This window comes from Ixodes scapularis, unplaced genomic scaffold (assembly GCF_016920785.2).
Source record: "Ixodes scapularis isolate PalLabHiFi unplaced genomic scaffold, ASM1692078v2 PGA_scaffold3__209_contigs__length_174095766, whole genome shotgun sequence".
In the NCBI taxonomy this organism is placed as follows: Eukaryota; Metazoa; Arthropoda; class Arachnida; order Ixodida; family Ixodidae; genus Ixodes; species Ixodes scapularis.
Genome location: NW_024609868.1, coordinates 115273542 through 115294458, shown reverse-complemented (window position 1 = coordinate 115294458; position 20917 = coordinate 115273542). Strand labels below are relative to the sequence as shown.

Below are 20917 nucleotides of genomic sequence, written 5' to 3'. Positions count from 1 at the left end.
AGAAATGTTAGACGTTTACAACATCGTGTAACGCCGAATTAGAGCGCATCTCTTGAGAAGGAGGAGGCTAGGGTACAGAGGGGAGAGTATACCCCTCCTCCCTCCTCCGTCACCCCCTTCTCCCATCATCCTTCAAGCTCCCCTTCCCTTATCCTCCTCTCCCTCCTCCCCTCTTTCTTCCTCTTCCCCACCTCTACCCCCTCTCCTCCCCTCCTCCCCTCCCCTCCTTCTCTATCCTCCTCCACCCCTACCCTCCCCCTCCCCCTCCTCCACTCCCCCTCGTACTCCCCTCTCCTCCTCCCCCTTCTCCTCCCCGCGCGGTGCATCATGGGAAACGCCCCATAATACACCGCGCGGGACCCTCCTGACGTCACGCCTGACATCACGAGTGACGATACGAGGGTCCCGCGCTGTGCATTACGGGACATCTCCCATAATAAACCCCGCGGTCACGCCGACCGCTACGCCGCTCAAGCCGGAAACGGGCGCCTAACAGCTGCGCCCTAAAATTGCAATCGAATTAGAGCAAATGTTACCGCAGAAAAATGTAACTGCAGCATTACATTACGCCGCTCAAGCCGGAAACGGGCGCCTAACAGCTGCGCCCTAAAATTGCAATCGAATTGGAGCAAACGTTACCGCAGAAAAATGTAACTGCAGCATTACATTACGCCGCTCAAGCCGGAAACGGGCGCCTAACAGCTGCCCCCTAAAATTGCAATCGAATTGGAGCAAACGTTACCGCAGAAAAATGTAACTGCAGCATTACATTACGCCGCACAAGCCGGAAACGGGCGCCTAACAGCTGCGCCCTAAAATTGCAATCGAATTGGAGCAAACGTTACCGCAGAAAAATGTAACTGCAGCATTACTAAGAGCTGCACCTAAAAGCGCAGCTCTTGGGCGCCTGTTTCCGGCTTGAGCGGCGTCGCCGTCGCCGTCGCCGTCGGCGGAACTGCGGCGACGTTAAGGCATGGTGACGTTCTGGCACCTAGCTGAAAAGTCCTCGCGGGGTCACGGGGGTCGCGTGACCTCAGGGGCTATGTGACCCCCTGAGGCTACGTGAGGTGAGTCATGTGACCCCCTCAGGGGTCATGTGACTCAGGACCCCCCTCAGGGCTCCACGTAACCCCCTCAGGATCTCCTGAGGGGTGACGTGACCTTCCTGAAAGGGAGGGAGTCCTCCGGACCCCCCTGAGGAAGTCATGTGACCTCAAGGGGTCACGTGACCCCCGTGAGGTCCCGAGGGTCACGTGACTTCGCGGTTACGCCGACGCCGCTCGGAGGAGCAGGCAGGATGAGGAAAAGGAACGAGGGATATACCCTCCCCTCAGTGCCCTTCCCTCCTCCTCCTCAGGAGCTGCGCTCTAATTCGGCGTCACAGGAAGTTGTAAACGGCTTTCATTACAAAGCATTACAAAGCTGCAATAAAATGTAATTGATTACAAGTAATCAATTACTTGTGTCTCGTTACGTACAAGTCTATGTGAGGCAAAGGCAACTATTGCTACCTGCGTAAACTTAGTCAGTTACGAAGGGGTGAACCAAAAAAAATGAAAGCCGTTTACAACTCCCTGGAACGACGAATTTGAGCGCACTTGAGGAGGAGGAGGGAAAGGTACGGAGAGGAGGCTATGCCCTTCTCCTCTCCTGTTCGCCTCCCTTTTAGGGGAAAATTTTCCGCTAAATTTAGCGAGGAATATTCTCCGCTAAATTTAGCAGGGCAATTTTTCTGCTAGATTTAGCGGGGAAATTTTGCTGCTGGATTTAGCGGGAAACTTTTTCCGCCAGACTTAGCGGGTAAATTTTCCCGCTAGACCTAGCGGGAAAACTTTTCCGCTAGATTTAGTGGGGAAATTTTTCCGCTAGATTTAGCGGGGAAATTTTAGAGCGCAGCTCTTAGGGGCCCGTCAGCGGCCTGAGCGGCGTCGCCGTCGGCGACGCCGCCCAAGCCTGTAAACGCAGCTCTTAGGTGCGCGGAAACGGGCGCCTAAGAGCTGCGTTCTAAAACTTGCAATAACAAAAAAGTCCAGCTATGTTGGTATCTTGCCATTTTCTAAAAACTACTGAGATTTGTTTATATTTGATTAATGGTCTGGTTGTTTTGAAGCAATAATGAATATAAAGAGTATGTATTCAGTGCACAAATAATAAATGTCCAGAAAGTATCTGCAGAAGTGCAAAGCAAAAATAAGGTACATATTAGACAAGTCGCGCAAGGGTACTACATTATTTGCCTCAAACACACACACCGAATACAAGACCGGCAGGAACAACTTTAATACGTGTAGAAATATTACTCGAAAACATTGCACAGACGGGACTATAATGCTTTCACATTCTTAAATGTAAGCAATCTTATCGTCTTCGGTGTTTCTTTTTCATTACCTTCCGAGTGCAAATATGGTTTCATTATCAGAATCCTGCAACCAATCTTTCCGCCTGGTGGAGCTACGGGTTGAAACAGGTTTCGTGGAAACAATATTGTGTTACTTGTGTTTCCCTCTCGACCTTCTTAATATTCTTTGATAGAATGAAGGCACACGCGCTGCTGCCTCTCCTTTGGCCGGGGAGACGAAATGCTCGCTCTTGGTTGATGATCAGCGACGGAGGCTGCTGTCCTCTAACCCTGTGGTTCTCCTGTGTGTGCACGTTTGTCATTCAGTAGCGTACTCTTCATCAGGTGGCTGCCTGCCTCCAGTTCGGCTGTTAGGGATATGCGATGCCGGACTATTTGAGAAGTCCCCCGAATCACGTCGAGACATTTATTACAAACTCATTGCGGAATGCGCCGTTAACCGAGCCTGCCATGAAACCAAAGCACGCCAGTTGGCATGCCTAGAATACGTGATTCCTTGTTCTTAAAATCTTTCACTATCTATTATGTAGCATATGCCGAATTATTTCAAAGTAAACTTCGTTTGCAGCAGATAAGTCGGTTCTTGAAACTAATAAAGTTCACAGCAGAATATGATTGGCAGCGAAGTTATAACAATAACGCTTATATCTTATATCTATAGAATGAAAGATAAATTAGCAGAAATATTTCAACCAGGATAAAATATACTGCTTTCTTCTCCTGACATCAATTACGCGCCTAGTGCATATATCAAAATATAATTATTTTAGAATCAAAATGAACTACTCCCCCCCACCCAAATTAAAAGAAATTTCGGGTATATTGCACAAAAAAGAGTGAGAAAATTAAGGCGCTTAGTCCCAACGGGAAGACGCTTGTTGATGAGCAGTGTGTGTGCGTCATACCATATATAACTCTGTCTGGCCATCATTCACTTATGACAATCACGGGATCACTGACTTAGTAGTGTCTATAAAAGAGATCCTTGACAGTCTTCTACGCATAGACATTACAAAGACGCGTGGTCAGGATGGAATTTCTGATGCCTTTCTCGGAAGGTATGCCGAAGAATGTTCCAAGTTTCATTACGCGATTCCCTCTTGCAGTTTAAAAGCAGGTCAGGGGCCACAAGATTGGAAACTAGGTGAAGTATATAGTGCCTATATATAAGAGTGTGGATAAAAAAATAAAAGACGTTTACAATTCTTTGTAATGCCGAATTTGATGGGAGGGTAAGCCCAACCCCCCTCCTTAGACTCCCCTCCTCCTTTCCTGCTCCCCTCCCATTGAGCGGGAAATATTGCCGCTAAATATAGCGGCAAATTTAACAACATTTTCCTTTTAAATTTAGGGGAAATTTCCCCGCTATATTTAGCGGGGAAACTGAATTCGTGTTGAGGTTAGGTGACGTGAATTTCCCCATTAAATATTGCAGTGAAATTTTTCCGCTAAGATTAGGGGAAGCTTTTTTTCCGCTAAATTTCGCGTGACTTCACATTCATTCACCCCGACGTCACGTGTGACGTCACCAGAGTAAAATGTCCCCCTAAATTTGGCGGGAAACGTCTCTGCTAAGTTTAGCGGTAAAGCTTCCCCTCTAAATTTAACGAAACAAAATTCCCCGTTAGATGTTTTTCAGGGTAAAGTGGCGTCCCTTGTGACGTCACGAGTGTAAAACTTTTTCGCTATGGGAAATGTCCCATGATTCAACGCGCGGTTACGCCGACGGCGACGGTGACGCCGCTCAACCCGGAAATGGGCACCTAATAGCTGCGCCCTAAAAGTTTGCAATTTTGGAACAGTGTCGTTCTAGAGTAGATGTGGGAACATTCTTGAACATTTAATTTTGAAGCACAATATAACCTTTTTGGAATTTACGGCGTTTCTACTAGATAAATTCCATGGGTTCCGTAGAGGGTGGTGGACAGTGACGCATCTTCTCCACAAGGTCCATAGCTCTGTTACAGTAATTGATATTGATAGTCAAGTCGTTGCTATTTTTATAAGATTTCACTAAGACGTTCGACAGGGATTCGCATCGCAAGTTATTGCATAACCTAAAGCGAGTACTAGGTAATGATTGCCTCCTGAAGTGGTTAGGCGCACTTTAACAACCGGAAACAGTTCGTGCTGCGGCAAAGTGGAATACATTGAATTCCCCCTCTATGTGGAGTACGGGGCTCGACACTCGGACCATTGTTTTTCCATTTTTATGAGTGATCTGATGGTACATAAACCCTGAATACAGTGTCGTACTTTCGCTGATGACTTTATACCATTCTTGAAAATAGCTTGCGTTTATGATGAAAAAAAAAATGTTTAGGCGATAGCCTTCACTTTATCTTTTTGTGGTCCCAAAAGTGGCGAAGGTACTTGAATTTCAGGAACAGCACGCAAATAACAATACCGCTGGATAAGGTACCGCTTTTTTTTCTTACACTATCAACTTCAATGCTTTAGCGGTAGTCAGTGAATACAAGTATCTAGGTGTTACAATTACCTCTAACCTAAGCTGGACTTCAGATATTGGGCAGGTTATTGCCAAAGCGTCGAGATAGATGTGCTCGCTGCAAAGGACTATTATAGACTGCACCTCTGAAACGAAGCACATGAGGCATCAATCTTTAATCCGACCTGGGGCAGAATATGCTGACATTTAAAGGGACCATTATTCAGAATCAAAGAGAGACTAGTTGGAGGGGGTTAAAATTATCTTATGCTAATTAATTATTTTTATTTTACAGAATCATATGTTTCACCGTTGTATGCTGCGTAGGGACTGTCTGAGTGTGTCATGTCGAAGACAGTTAAAGCGCTTAACACTTTTACATAGCATAGTACATTACAGAACTTGTTTAAAATTGCATGTCTATCTTTAGTATAATGTGAGCCGTCACACAAGAGAGAAACGTGTTAAACTGATTCGAGATTTTTTCTGCTGGAAAGACGTTTTTAAATATTCCTTTTCTTCGCGTAAATTTTGCGAGTAGAACGAGTTGCCCCACAGTATGAAGGGAATGTTCTCTTTCGCTGCATTTTTAGTGTAATTGATGCACTTTTCTTCGCTAGAATGTACTCCAGGAACTAAACTGGTTCCTCGCTTTGCTGAATGTTTATATGTATTTCTTGTTAGGCTGACCTTTTTATTGTCCTGCCTTCACCATGCTTTGGCCTTTAAAAGTTGACCGGCCGATCATAGAAATAAATATATATTGTAAACGACTTAATTTTCTCGAGGACCTAATTTTCGTTAAGTTAACGATTCGGCTACGATTCGCGACAAATAGGTCCCGCGAACAATTCAGTTAGAATGTAAACACATTGGAATCTATATTGAGATCTCACCCCGTCGCGAAAATTAGAACCGGCGAATTATTTCAAACTTTAGCTTTGACCTAAATCGCAAAAAATTTAGCCCGCAAAAAAAAAAGAAAAAAAGTCCTTTACAGTAAATAAAATAAAGTTATAATTACCAGAACCACAAATTCTTCACTTCTTACCTCAATATTCTATGGAGTAAAACCCGCACCATAGGGGAGTGCGAATGCTCATAATTTAATATTTCTTCCTGCCAAAAGAGGTATGGTCTATGACAAACTGAAATTTTATGAATTAAAAACTGGGATTGACTACCTTCGAAATTCAAGCAGTTCACGAACGGCGGAAAGATTAAAAATATTTCCTCTTTCAATAAGTTATGTGTATTAGGGCCAGTTTCAACATTCTAGCGGGACACGATATTACTTTACGCAGTCAACTTTTCTTTTTTTAATGAATCATGTTTCTTGTTGAGAGTTTTTATTATGTTATTGCGTGAATAAAATATTTTTCGAGCGTCTGACTGAGATCTTTATTACTACACCTGTTTCTTGATTGAATCCCAACTGGTCAAGTGCGAACAACCGATGCATGGATAACATGTTTTCTGTCATGTATGTCATGTGTCATGTCATGACTTAATCGCACATTCGCTAGATATATTGTTATTTTTCATCAGAATCACTTTTACTGTATATTTTATCACGGTAATAAAAATGTCTAGAATAACTATTGCCTAAATACAACTCACTTTGACTCAGGGATCGGTTGCTAAAAAGAACCTTTGAACAAACAGTAATGAATTGGATTCTACCTCACCGTCTACTTGCTGTCAGAATACTAAATTACAAGCAATCGTGCTGCTTCGGCATCATATTTTTAACAAGTTTACATACTTCCTCCTTGATTTTCATATTATTATACACTTAATAAAATCGAATGACCGATTCTGATAATTTATTATAAGGATTTTCTGCTTGAAGTTTCTTTTGCACGACTTCAATAGATGATGCATTTCTATTGTTATGATCAATATATGGGTTACGATATAAAAACGATAGTACGCTTTTAGCCACTGACATGTCGCTTCCGTTGGGTCAAGAACAGTTCGCAAAAGTTTGGACAAAAGCAGCTGAACAATTCACGGCAACCAGCCTTCTTTAAAACATCTATATTAACAAGGCGCTCATTGCTCCTGAATATACCATAAAGAGTCTAATATAAGAGGTGTAGGTAGAAGTAAAACTAAATCGAAAACTGTGCACGCGTGTCCTGCACCTACATTGACTTGTGTCGGTTAATTTTAAAACGTAGAGTTCGGTGCAACGAAAAACAGGATGCGCGAACAGGTTTCGTTCCAGATGTGCGGAACCTAGTCACGGTCCTCTGTTACTTCACCGTCAATATTTTCAGTTTCAATTTAAACTTTTATTTTACTCCCATAACATCGATTCAAATAGTTTTTTTGGCACGCTCATAGATGTGATTGTTGTATGTCATATTCAGAAAATTTCGGTATACTAGTATATCAATAGAAGTTTAGATGTTCGTGGGTTTTTTTGTTTTGTTATATCGAAACAACTCAATTGCATTGCAACCCACCCCCTCACCCCTATATCTTGAGTTAAAATATTGATACTTTTTCCGAATGCTGTATGAACGATTTGGTCATGTTATCTTGTACGTACATACCCTGAACTGTTAGTAGGTGCGCGTGAACATAACCTCATGACCAAACAAAACCCTAACGCAGGTTCCCCTTTTTTTAAATTTTGGCACCACCAAAAATGTGCTTTCTGTATTCATAAAAATAAAAGTACACAGAAATAGAGAATAACATAGAAGTACAAAGAATTCATGGAAATAAGGGGCGCGACATCGTCGCCGACACTACGATGACCCTCTTTCTGGTGCAGGCTTGTTATATAAAACATACCGCGTGTTTTCACGATGATGTCCCCTGCCTGTTAGCCATGTCGTGCCCCAGCGACTTGTTTAGCTGGTGTAAAAATCTGTTGTGTCATGGTTTAAAGTATAGTTACATACCGTTTCTCGTTTGTTTCTAACTGCGTCAAGTGACATTAAATGAAACCCAGGCCTCCTTAGAGAACTTGAGTCGATTTTAGCGACTATGCAACGAATAGAGGCAGGCAAGTCCGCAATTTCAGCCACTATTACATCACTGAAAATAACAAAAAAGCTACTGACGCGCTGCCAAGCGAACCACTAACAAGGGTTCCGGCAGTGGAGCGTGGTCTTGCATCAGTTTCACCGTCAGCGCCTCAATACTTACCCAGCCCTAATGATCACGCACGAAATAAAGATTTAGATATTTGAGCAAGATGTGAAGACGCAAGGAACAGGCTTCGCCGGTCAAACCTCCTGTTTCTCGGTATCTCGGACTCAGTCCGAAACTTGGCTTCAATCGGAAAAGAAAATTCTCTAACTTTGTACCGTTGGCTTTGGACTAGAACCCTTTCATCCTACAGCGCTCTCATCGCTTAGGCGGTTTTTGTACCGGTAAAAATAGACCGGTTATTGTGAAGGTTCTTCGGTTTAAAGTAACAATGCTGTTTTAGCGTTGAGAGTTAAGCTAAAGGACTCGCAATTCGCTATTAGAGAAGACTTTTCGCCTTCTGTCGATTAGCTTAGGGCAAAGTGTTTCATTTCATGCTCACCTCATCACCGTTACACAAACTGTTTCAGTTCTATTTGCCTAAAACTTTTCATTTAAAATTCTATTCAACAAAATTAGAATGCTTAATAAATGTTCCGTATGTGACGCCGCTTCCGAGAGTGTAAAGAAATCGCCCGCGTAGCAACAATCGATCGCAAACCGCTCTCGCAATGTTTTATGCTTCATAAAGCGCAACGTGGAAACAATTTTATGTTATCCCGTTTCTTGCACTAATATTCGCAGTCTCATTAAAAAAAAAGGCATGTGCAGCTTTATAGAAGATAGTGACGTTTGAGTACTGACCGAAACTTGGTTGCAATCTGATATTCATGATGACGAGCTCGGTTCCGATCATGCATTCTCAGAAAAAAGGGTCAGCATAGTCCTCCATAAATGGAGGAACGAGTCTGACACATATGTTCCTTCAGAAATGTAGCAACTTTGCCGCCTTCAACAAGGGAGGAAAGTTGCTCCTCCGTCGAATTGGAGGCGCATTTCAAAGTGGCGGCTCCAAATCGAGCGCCTATTGTAGGTCCTTCCGGCACGCTATCGACGATCCACCAGGTCCACCGCAACGCAAAGTGTTCCGATAGTCACCGGACAGGCAAATGCCTCCCGCCCACTGGGGGTCTGCCACTGCTTGGTCGGCAACACTCGACATGGGCACGATGAGCACCGAGTCACCACAGGACAAGAGCTTTGCACGTCGTATATTTATTGGCAAATCCGGCTGCCCGTGCAGATGAGGAAATCCGCGCCCCGAATCATTATTCGCGTCGCGAACAACAACAAAAAAAAAACAAAAAAAAACAAGAACACAGATTTGCCGAAACGCATCGCCACAATGGTCAGTCAATTTCGCGTCACTTACCCGTGCTCGTTCTCATGTCGCGATTACTCCGTCGCCAATCCCACACAACGGATAGGAGCTCTAGGACCGATCGTAATCCCACGCAACCGATACGGTGCGCCGAAGGATTCTTTACAACTCGCCAAAAGTATGCTACCGGCTGATACGAACCTCGGGTACCTCACAAGGTAAATTCATATAGGTCGCGAAAGTGGAGCAAAAAAGCGGCCCAAAACCAATCGTCAGCGTCATCACCCTGGAGGCCGCGCTACCGCAGCGTGACTATGTTTTGCGCGGCCAAACACTAAGCTGATAAAATATTAAAGACACACTTTCGGTGTCTTATATAGTTGACTTTAAATCAAAGTATTATTTATTAATAATAACTTAATTTAGACATGTTTAGAGTGGTGAATTTTTCAGGTTATGTTCAATATGTATTATGTTGTGCATACTTGTTCCGACATCTACAACGTCGCTATTTTTCGCCGCCGGCAGAAGTTCGCAGTCCCGATACGCCTCGTGTTTGCATTGTTTGCGTTCGCCAGTGTGCCTACATTTCTGTAGATCCCGTCGAACTTTCCCTTTGCAATCGCTTAAAACGACTTCGTGGTCTTATGTTTTCCCACGAACGGTTTGCACTAGTTGAATCCTATTGCGCCGTTCTGTGGCTTTTGTCGTCCAGTGCCCGACGGGCGCGTTCGAGGCTCTGTCGTCGCGACGATGCGCCGGCCCCATGTAAAGAGGCGCTGCGCGGTAGCGCGATGCCCAAGTGATGACTGCACCGCTGGCATCACACTCAATCGTTTTCCTGTAGACGCTGCAAGGTGAAGCTTGTAGCAGCTGTGTCCGCTGCTACTATGTGTGATGTTCTGATGTCCGTTCTCCGGTGATGTCTGGTAAGCTCTTGACCTCTTCTATGGGCCCTCATGCATGCTCATTTAGTAATAGGCACCCGTTGATCGAGCTTTTTCGGGCCCAGTCTCCGTTCCAAGCTTCGCGAGAAGAAACTAATCTTAGATATTAGTGGCGGCTTTGCTTGGTCTCTGCTGAACGGCTGCGTGACCCCAAAAACCTAATAAGAAACAATGACTGAACATTTCAGTTTTAACGAACTTTTATAATATGGTGTGAATAACACTAAAACGTCCTTTCTGCTTGAAACGTGTTTGGTGTCGTCCCTCTAACGTGCTGGCGACTATCAGGTCTACTTGCTGTGGATGTCGTGCTCAGGAATCTAGTAATGTAATCGTCTGCGTTGTGAACCTATCTAACCTCACGGGCACAGAGGTGTGCTCCGCGCTCATGGCGTTCGCTGGACCCAGACGGGAGACCAAGTACAATGATGTGACCAGTTTATCGCTAACATTATTGTGTAATCTTGTTTTTTTTTAATGTCCACTTTAGCCAAGGGTATGTAAAGTAATACACTGCTTCACATTCAGGCGGAGGGTCTGGGTTGAGCTCTGCCGGAACACAAGCCTACAGAACAAGACACCACAGCAGCTGCGGGAACGGGCGGTATGCTCCAGGCACTTCAAACCCTCTGCATTTCTTTACCGAAGAAGGCTGCGTCGTGATGCAATGCCAGCATATTTGAGCACTGAGGGTGAGCACGAAATATTGTTTTCATTATTACTGAGAAGGTAAGCTTATTCAGAAAGTATTTTACATGCAGATACAGGGAACTGTTTCAGTGTACATAACGTGTGTGCTTAACTTTGCATAGGTGCCGGAGATGCCGTCCAGAGCAGCAGCCCTGGCCAATTGATCAGCGAGGGTGAGCCCACACTGGCCAGCAGCAGTAGCACCGGTGGGCCCACATCATCACGGTGTTACACGCACCACACTACAGAAGAAGGTAAAAGCAATTGCATATTGGCGGAGAAGTGTTGCAGGCCTTGTTTCTTATATATGTCGGACTGTCGTGTGGTAGCCATCTTTGGGAAACATGTAAAACATGTATGACCATGTTTTTAATCTGTAGTCCGCTGCAACCTGAGAACGAAGGGCGAGGGTAAGACGGGTCGGGGAGGAGGAAGCAGACGGAACGTTAAAGAGAGGAGGTTTTCCTCTCTCTTCTCCATAGTACCGTCTGCTTCCTCCTCCCCGGCCCGTCCTACCCTCGCCCTTCGTTCTTAGGTTGCAACGGGCTACAGCTTGTCACATGTCGCAGGAATTTCCTGAAACAATACAATGACTGATGCTTTTGACAGATTTTTTAATTGCCTCGTCATTGCTTTGCAGATGTGGGGAGCAGTCTTACGGCTCTGACCTCTGGTACGAAGACTAGCCCTCCAACCAGAGTTCATGTTAAGTTTTCATAGTGTGCGTTGTTTAGGACAGTCTTTGAAGATTACTTTGTTGGGTAGTACTCGACCAGTCATAGGTGGTTCAACTTTTTGCAACCACTCTGTCACTTTGTTTCCTTTGTTTTGTTTCTTGTAGTGGATCACACATGCGCGATGGATGGACATGGCCCGCCGTCTGGAGGAAACGATGTGTGGGCGCCTGAACCTTCCCCTACCGATTATGATGCGTCGGTGTCTTCGACTTCTGCGGTTCCTCACCAACGTAGGTGTGCGTCATGATGCACAAAGTTTACTTGTACTTCCAGGTTTTATACAGTGGAGGCACATTGTTTATTTCATTATTTCTCGAAATGTTTCATTATTGCTTTTGCTTTCCCCTTGCAGGGTCCTGTGCCACCCGCACCGAGGGCAAGGGGAAGATGGACGTGTTGAGGGCCAGACTTCGACAGCGTCGGAAACATAACAAGAGACTCCAGCAACGACTGCAGCGACGGCGTCATATGCTGACTGTCACTGAGATAGTTGAAAGTGTAAATAGCCTTGTCTCTCCAGCCGTTGCTGCCCTTGTAGAAGCTCAGCTGAAGATGACCAATGCGAGCAGGTTTGGCAGGCGGTGGTGCAGAAGGAACAAAGCCATTGCCTTGGGCTTGTACTTTCTCAGCCCTAAGGGTTACCGGTACTGTAGGCAATTGTTAAGGCTCCCATCCGTTAGATCGTTACAGCTTTGGCTTCAGCGTGTTCCCCTGAGGGTTGGTTTTTACCCAGAAGGTTTCGAACTAGTCAAAAGACGTGCAGCTTCTTTTTCACCAGAAGACAAGCCATGCATTATTGCCTTTGACGAGATGCACGTCACGAAAGAGCTCTCGTACAAACCCTCTGTGGACAGGTTTGAAGGGCTCGAAGAAAGTAACACTGGAAGAGGCCATAGCCTTGCAAACAAAGCTCTTGTGTTTATGGCTAAAGGCATTCGCACGCCATGGAAGCAGCCACTTGGCTATTGTTTTGCTCATGGGGGAACACCTGCCAACATTTTGTGTGACCTTCTTTTCCAGTGCCACAATTTGCTTGTGAAAGCCGGCCTGGAGCCAGTAGCTGTCGTATGTGACCAAGGCAATCAAAATGTTGCTCGTTTTAATGGCCTTGTTACCCCTGAGAAGCCATGCGTAACTGTGATTGAGAAGCCACTTTTTTTTCTATTTGATGTTCCACATCTGCTGAAGTGCTTACGAAATATGTTCTTCAATTACAATTTTCAAGTTGGGGACCACACGTTGAGAAGCTCTTTCGTCGGGGAAGCTCACGAAAAAGACAAACAGCTTGAAATCCGATCCATGCCAAGGCTCAGTGAGAAGCATTTTAATTGGACTTTTGCCTCCAAAATTTGAGTGAAACTAGCAGCGCAAATATTCAGTAATCACTGTGCTGCTGCAGTGTTTGCCATGGTAACTTTTCAGCAACTGCCAGTTGAAGCTATTTACACGGTCCGGTTTATTGAAAAAATGGATCGTCTTTTTGATAGCTTGAACAGCTCACAGAAACGCGGGAAGAGTGCATATGTGTCTGCAATGCATAAAGGCTGTATTCACAAGAAGTTTCTGAAAGAATGCCTTCATATGTTCGAAAGCCTTACCGTTCTTGGGTGCCCACGGCAGCCTGCTTGCATTCGCGGTTTCTCCTTGACCATTCGGTCTATTATGCTGATTTGTGAGCACCTGACATCTGAGTATGGTTTCAGATACCTTCTGACTCGCCATCTCAACCAAGATGCACTCGAAAACACATTCTCTGTAATAAGGTCAAAGTCTGGTGCGAACGCCAATTCCTCTTGCCGGCAGTTTCAGGCAGCCTTTAGGCATCTCCTAGTTAGCAACTTGTTTAAACTGTCTGACAAGAGCAACTGCGAAGAGGACATGGCAACTCTCTTAGCGGCTCTTCCGGTTGGTTTCTCAGCTCCCACAGCTTCACTTAGTCTAGGAAGCTCACTTCCACAATGTGCAGCTGACTTCACATCCTGTAGTTATCCCACTTCATTATCACTTAACAACATGGTTTACTTTGCTGGATGGCTTGTAACAAGGTTTGTTAAATATCATACATGTCAAACCGTGACTGAGCAATGTGAATCGCAAATCAAGAATGCCACTTTTTCTGATGACAGCCAAGTGTTGTTGTATTTGAGTGTGAAAGGAACGGCTGAAGAAGACTTTGGAAGACTCTCGGTCCCTTCACCTTGCTTTGTTTCTTTCGTTCAAGCTTGTGAGAAGGTTTTTGTGGCGTCAATTGGCAGTCTTGTTTTGAAAGAAGGCGTTGGGAAGGCGTTGTGCATCACTCTTCATGAGAAGGTCGAAAAGCTGCTGACACTCTGCTGTGAGGATGTCTAAGGTGATTTATTTGCTTTGTTTGCAAGGGTGAGGCTTCACTGGTTCGCCCGTAAAAATAATACTTAGCTCCTTGATGCAGCTGTGAGACGCAAAACCCAGCAACGAGTCCAGAGGCTGTGCGGATGAGACAACACTTGCGTTATGCCCACAGGAAGTCCCTTTAGTTTGTCTTACGTGTTGCATTCAACAATCACGCTGGCATACCGGATTGTGCGAGTACATACCTCTAAATCATCACACGCTTTGCTGAAACTGTCTACTGCGATGACCAAATGAATCTAGCATACTTTAAATAAACTGTAAAAGTTTGTTTCGCATGCTCAGACACTGCAATCAACGTATAGGTTCAGCTAGATGAACTTGAATTTTCAATGAATCAATATCAAAATTTCAGTGTCACAGCATGCAAAACTTTTTTTTCGTTCTAAGTAAAATATGTTAGATTCATTCGACCCTCGCTGTATAGTGCTAGATGACGTTGCTCACTGAATGATGGGACAGGGTTTCTACCAAATCACTTATTCCAAATTTCCCAATTTTTCCAAGGTTTTCCTCTCTATTTCGATGAAATGTTTACCGTTACTTCGGTTCAGGGAGTGCCTAGTGGCCTGTGCTGCCTAGTGACGTGTCGGGCAACGTTATTCAGTGCAGCGGCACGACCGTGAAATCCTTGTGCAATCATCGGGCTTCGTTGCACGCTGCCGTTCCACTTTCGCTCATCATTTTTACTGATTAGGAACTTTTTACGGTTTCCTTTATATTACCCTGTTTTTTAAATATAATCCCCCTTACTTAAATATTTTAAATTTTCCAGATTGGTAGACACCCTACACACCCTGTGCAGTATTGAGGAGTGTGTGGGAACAAGCCTTGACCTCGATGTTTTCGTTTGCAGTGTGACGACTTGAGACAGAAACCTGGATTAATGTTTGGTTGTGTGAGGTATACAAAAGTATATCAAACTGCCATGAAAGGGAAATCAGTGAGTCAGTATTGTGCTAAGAATTTGCCACAAAGCGGATTATTATCCTTTTTCTAATTCTTTCTTTCCTGTCATTTTGTGGCAGTTTCCTGTGTACTAATCCTCACATAAACAGCCAAGCTGTGGAGCACAATATGTGTGTGACGAGCGCATGTGCTATAACGAAACGTCTCAATTTTCAATCTCTTGAAGCATTAATTCATGTGGACATTCAAGTGCAAACGACATGCATAGCCCCGCACCTCCACCTGTGATTGATATAGTTAAATCTAGTTACGAGCTCTCAACGTGAACAGTGCAAGATAAATGCGTAAAGAGTATTAAGTGCGCGCATAGAGTTGTCCAGACCTTATTTCACTTCGTTTTTAACGCCATATCTATCTTCAAGTGTTCAGTGGTGGTGTTGTAAGTTTGTATATAATAAACTGTGTAAACCAAGCTTGTGCCTTTTTGTCTTTCTTGACGAACAAGCCGTTGTTACAATGATAAGTACGCCTTCATAGGCGTGCTGTAACACACTGCTTAGTTGAAGAAGATAGTAACTTATTGGTGGTTCCCAGAACTGATAAAAAACTGGTTCTTTTAAAAGAGGGATTACATGGGAGTGATTGATACAAACAAGGCTATTAGGCGTGAAGCAAGGTTTGAAGGACGGTAGCAAGCATGTAGAACATCTGAAAAACTTTAAATTTCGCGCCACCGGCGAAAATCATTTAAATTTCGCGCCGAAAACAATCGTGACGTCACAATCTTGAGGAAAATGCGTCATATCGTGTTTTTTTGTTCCTTTTTAATAAAGCGTCACTTCCTGTACGTCACGGGCGAGCATGACTAATGACAATGCCGCGCAACTAACAGATGGCGCTGCGCCCCATGAGCCGCCATCTTTGCGCCTATGGGCTTCTATGGAAGCTTCGCTACCATCTATACATATACCTTGTACCTCAGGCGAAAGAAAATACGAAGACAGTTGCACCGTCGACGGCCAGATGGCGCACTCAAGCAAACTCCAAAAGCACTGGATATATAAATATTATCCAGCGTTTAAAGCAAACTGCTCCAGGTGGCGCTGTTACCGTCCAATTCAATATTTTTAAGAAAAACAATGCCTTACTCAAGTGATACCCAAATACACTTCCACGCTCCCCACTGCTTCGCACTGGAACTCTCATCGTACATACACATTACGCACACAATGCACTGAACAACATGGGCACATACATGGCAACGTTATAACAGCGCATACATATATAACACCGAACACAACCCCTCATCACTGACCCCAAAGGTTGCACCAGTGTTATATATACCGTGCAAATTTAAGGCACCTCTTTCCGCAATGACTGCCCAAGAAGGAATAATATTGCAAAAACCTTACCGCTCTTGCACCAAAATCTGCCGATAAGAATGTTTTTAAATGTTCGAAGGCATATATCTCCAAGTAGAATGTAATCTTAAACAGGGTAATTATTTGGTGTAGTCAATAAAACAACCCCAGCCGCCGGCACAAAAAAAAAAAAGAAAAGAATATGCGTCTATGGGCGGGCGCTGGTGCGCGCTGATGTGTCCGCTTCCCCGCGTAGCAGCTCCGACCGCCCAGATATGCGTCCAGAAAGTTCAGAACGACGCGAGTTCGGGGCTTCTGATTATGGCATTTCTGAAGGAATATTGAGGTAAGGATGCTGGAGGCAGAGGTATTCGAAATGTGCCTTTAGGTTTTCATAATGCTTCTGGGAGCTAGCGAAAACCCAAAAAAGGCAGCGAACCCCAGCTCAAGGTCTGCTGCACTGCGTGACAGTCCTGGCAGCCTGGCATCCTCCAGCTACGGCTCTTGCACTACATTTATAATTGCCCGGTATATATTCCTGTGTCGATTTAGGGTTGAGGGTCAGGCGGTTTGACCTTCCCTTTTAAACTCTGCTTGTGCAACCTTTCAAAAGTACCAAAGCCTGGTCGCAATGCAAGAAGGAACAGTCAGGATGTAGTCATGCAGTGCTACAGTTTAGTGTCTTAGTTTTGTCTTGTTTACCCAGCAGGGTGTTCATGTTTACACTCAGTACACAACTGGGTACTTCCCAAAACATCTTATGCTAAGTCAATCTTAACTTATCACCCCGTCTCAATCGCATCAATCCTCTGTAGAACATTGGAACTTCTCCTTAACCGTGCTATATTAAAGACCCCTGCAACAACTTTTTGACTTGTTTTTAACCTGCACCGAACCTGAGCGCACTGAACGTAGTAACTTAATGAAACTTTTCTCAAATTCCGCTTTCTTTTAAAAGTTATAGGCAAATTAAAATTACAAAAACAACCAAAAATAACCTCCTTCATGACGTCCTTGGTCGCTCGAGTGGCCGTGAAATAGAGGAGAGGTAGTGAGCTCAGCGAGTACTCATGGATGCCGCACTCCGAGCCGACGGCTCGAGAGGGCGCTGCTAAAGCATGTTCTGGATAGGCTGTATGAAGCGGGCAGCCAGGGCGGCTCGCATTGCATTTGCTGTGCGATTAAACACTGATTCGGCATGCCACTTCATTGGCCACAAACGACAGCAAACACAGGGTAAATATCAGTTCAGAACGGGAGCCACTTCGCGCTGCCATACTGCCAAAAGCCCAAATCGCAAGCCAAACCTACGCCGAAGGCCTTCGGAACGCTCGGAACCGGTCGGATACTCGCACCGGTATACCACCGCAGTGCCGCCCCATACATCCGGGACCTTTCTACGCTCTCCGCTCGTCGGTGCCTGATCCCATGCACCACCCCTTTCTAGTATGCGCCGCCTTTTTTACCGCTTGGTGGCGGGTATGTCGACGGGTCATTTCTTGTTTACGTACTTTATAAACTGCATTTGTTTCTTTTTTGATATAAAATACTGAACAAAAAGTACTTTCATAAACAATTGAACGGTTCGCGCCACTCATAATTTGTATTTCAACTAAAAAAAAAAGCTTTTCGTGGCTCTGAGCAGTAATTAGGCCAGGACCAAAGACCTCACATATCGCGCGCTTTCAGCACCGCGGGTCGCCCCCGTAGGTGGAGGAGGTTTCCGCGTCGTCCGGTTAAAATATGACGCACTGATATTTAGTTACTCTCTCCGTGCCCGCTGGCTTGCCCGAACCCCAAGAGACGCTTAAATATGATTGCAGGGCCCCTTAACTTTTTTGGAAGAGAACGACATACTCTTGCAGTCCCAGCACGACTTCCAGCCAATTCACAGCTATAAGAGACTGCCCTTGCCACGGTTATGCATTACATCAGTTGCAGTATTGATGTCCTGTGGCGTATACAGTGCGCCACCAATCATCATCATGATGTTTTTAGAAGAACGCGTGACTGAGGCCGAACGAACATATGTGTCTCGTGGTGTTGGCCGGGTCCCATGATGTATTATTATGTATTCTCCTTTCTTGAATATTTTCTATTTTATTAAACATAGTTTCTCATCTTTTAACAATTCAGAAATGGGATCAGCTGCTCCTCATTCATACCTAACGGTGAGTGAGCGAGACTTTGCGGTTCGTCAAATCAGTGATGCGAGGCCTGACATCGGAACCAGATCCAGTTATTGCGACAAGGCGAGTTGACCTCACTTTGATACCCGAGATCTTACTGACTGTGATCTGTGACCATGCAGTGGGAAAGAAAAAAAAAATTGACTCAACCGGCGAGGTTAATGCAGGCTTAATAAATATGATATGGCACGAGTGCTACGACGAAATCGAGATCTTGAGCACCTGTCATTGACACAGTTGAGTCGACCGGCGTCTTCGGATATCTCCATGCGGGTAACTCCGTATGCGTTAACTGCGATTCCAGGGTTCACCGCAAGTGATGGTGACATCGCGGCAAAACGAGTGGATTATCGAGTTTATCCACATCACTGAGTTAGCAAGTTGAGACGAAGGGAAAAACGATAACCGGGGCCAAATTGAAGCTATCAGGACCGGTGCGTCACTCGCTGCAATCCTCGAGCGAAGCTTGCAAGACGGCCGTCCTGGGAAGACGCTTTTCGGGACGCTCACGTCTGCCCACCGTCGAAAACTCAACAGTGAAGAATCATAGCACGCCGAGTGCGACAGTAGGCAGAACACCACGAAGCCTATGTTCACAACAAAGAAAAGCTTTGCATTCGCCCGGGACTAAATTTAGAGGAGACGATGGCGGAGATTATCACGGCACTATCATTATCATTATCACGGTGCGCATTGAGCGAACTCAGCTATGCCATGCGAAATCGATCTCACCTTTCTATTAACGACCTTTTACGTGATATTAACAGCTACGAGCGTTTCCAGAAGAATCGCGACGCAAGATTCCTATCGGACCGTACACAACAAGACGAGAAGCCACGGTAAACTTTGAAAGCCAAGTTTTTGTCATGAGCTGGGGTATACGATTCCAACCATGCCCAGAATAAGGGGCTGATATGTTTCAATTGTTAGTAATTTGGCCACATTGCACGAGATTGCCTGGATTCACAACGGGAGAAAATGTGCACTCGCTGTGGGGAGCAAGGACACTGTACAAATAACTGTCATGAGTGAAAATAAAATGCACCACAAGTGATCAAGGATAAAGACCGGCACAAAGTTTGTGGGTCGTCGCAAGCGTTCAGATCAGTGAACATTGATGGAGAACCAACAGCTGCTCTTCTGGACACCAGTGCGCACATCAGCCTGATCAAGACGAAACTTGCCGCCCAGCTAGGCAAAAGAAGTAGCAGTTCCTAGCCGAAAGGAACAAGTATGTGGCGTAAGCGGAACATGCAAAACCTTAGGGGAGATCCAAGGCGACCTTGAGGTAGACAGCAAAATTTTCAAGGCTATGAGAATGAAGGTGGTTCCAGACAACATTTTCACGGGCCCTGACGTCATCGTGGGAACAGACGTCATTGACGCACCAAACGTTGTGCTACTTCGGAAAGAGGGAACGATTATGCTGCTAGATGAACGAGACTCCATTTATCAAAGAAATCAAGGTTGTCCATGATGATATACGAGTTGCGTTGTCCACCATAGGGTCAAGCTTGAGAAAAACACTACAATGGGTCACACTTCTTTCAGATTATGACAAACAAAACAGTCATGATTCCTTATAGCTGGGCAGGACGAGATGGACTACCTGTGTGAGTTAAAAGAAGGGGATACAAGTCTTTCTATCGTGAACGTCACCAATTCTGACATCATCCTCAAGAATGGCCAGACAGTTAAGCGTGGAGTCTTGGTGGAACTTCAGGATACCGATGAGCTCATGCTTTCACAACGTGTAGTCCACTGTGTTTTAGTGTGGAAAGGAGGGCCTGTCTACAGTCAACATGAAAAATAACAAGGTTGGACCGTCTGTGACCAAGGGACACAAGAAAAAAATCTGTTAGATGTTGAACAAAAAGTGTGAATGCTTTGCAATGGGCACCAAGAAACTGGGATGTATGACAGTTGTGGCCATGACTATACAGGAGAAAGCAGGGAGTTCAGCCGTGGGTTGACCGATCCTTACCGCGCATCATGGACAGAGCGGCAACTTACTTCGGCAAATTGCCGACGAGCTTAAGACCAATGAACTCGTAAGGGACAGCAAGTCGGAGTACAGCAGTTCAGTGATCCTGAACTGCTGTACTCCGAAATCATAGTCAAAAGAAAACAAGAAGAAAAGCAAGAAAAGAGCCAAAGCGTTTCTAAGACGTGACAAACTCTAACTGACTGAGGACAGCCAGCAACTCAAATTTATTTGATATTTGTCGTGTGGCGTATACTGTGCGCCAACAATCATCATCATGGTGTTCTTAAAAGAGCATCTGAAGAAAGCACGAGACCGAACAAACATGCCTGTCTCGCGATGTTGGACGGGTCCCATGATGTACTATGTATTCTCCTTTCTTTAATTATTTTATATTTTACTGAACATATTTCTCAACTTTTACAGTATCGACAGTCGCGTTCCTGCTGATTTGATTCAACTGATGCTCAGTAATGCACTTGACATGCTCGATCACACCGTCCTGATCAGAAAAGCCGCTTGGTTTGGTGTCCGAGGC

At 44.9% G+C, this 20917-nt stretch overlaps 1 pseudogene; it reads left to right on the top strand.

Annotated features, from left to right (window-relative positions):
* The first annotated feature begins 13081 nt into the window (after window positions 1–13081).
* LOC120845338 lies at window positions 13082–13982 on the top strand (annotated as a pseudogene).
* Window positions 13983–20917: the final 6935 nt, after the last annotated feature.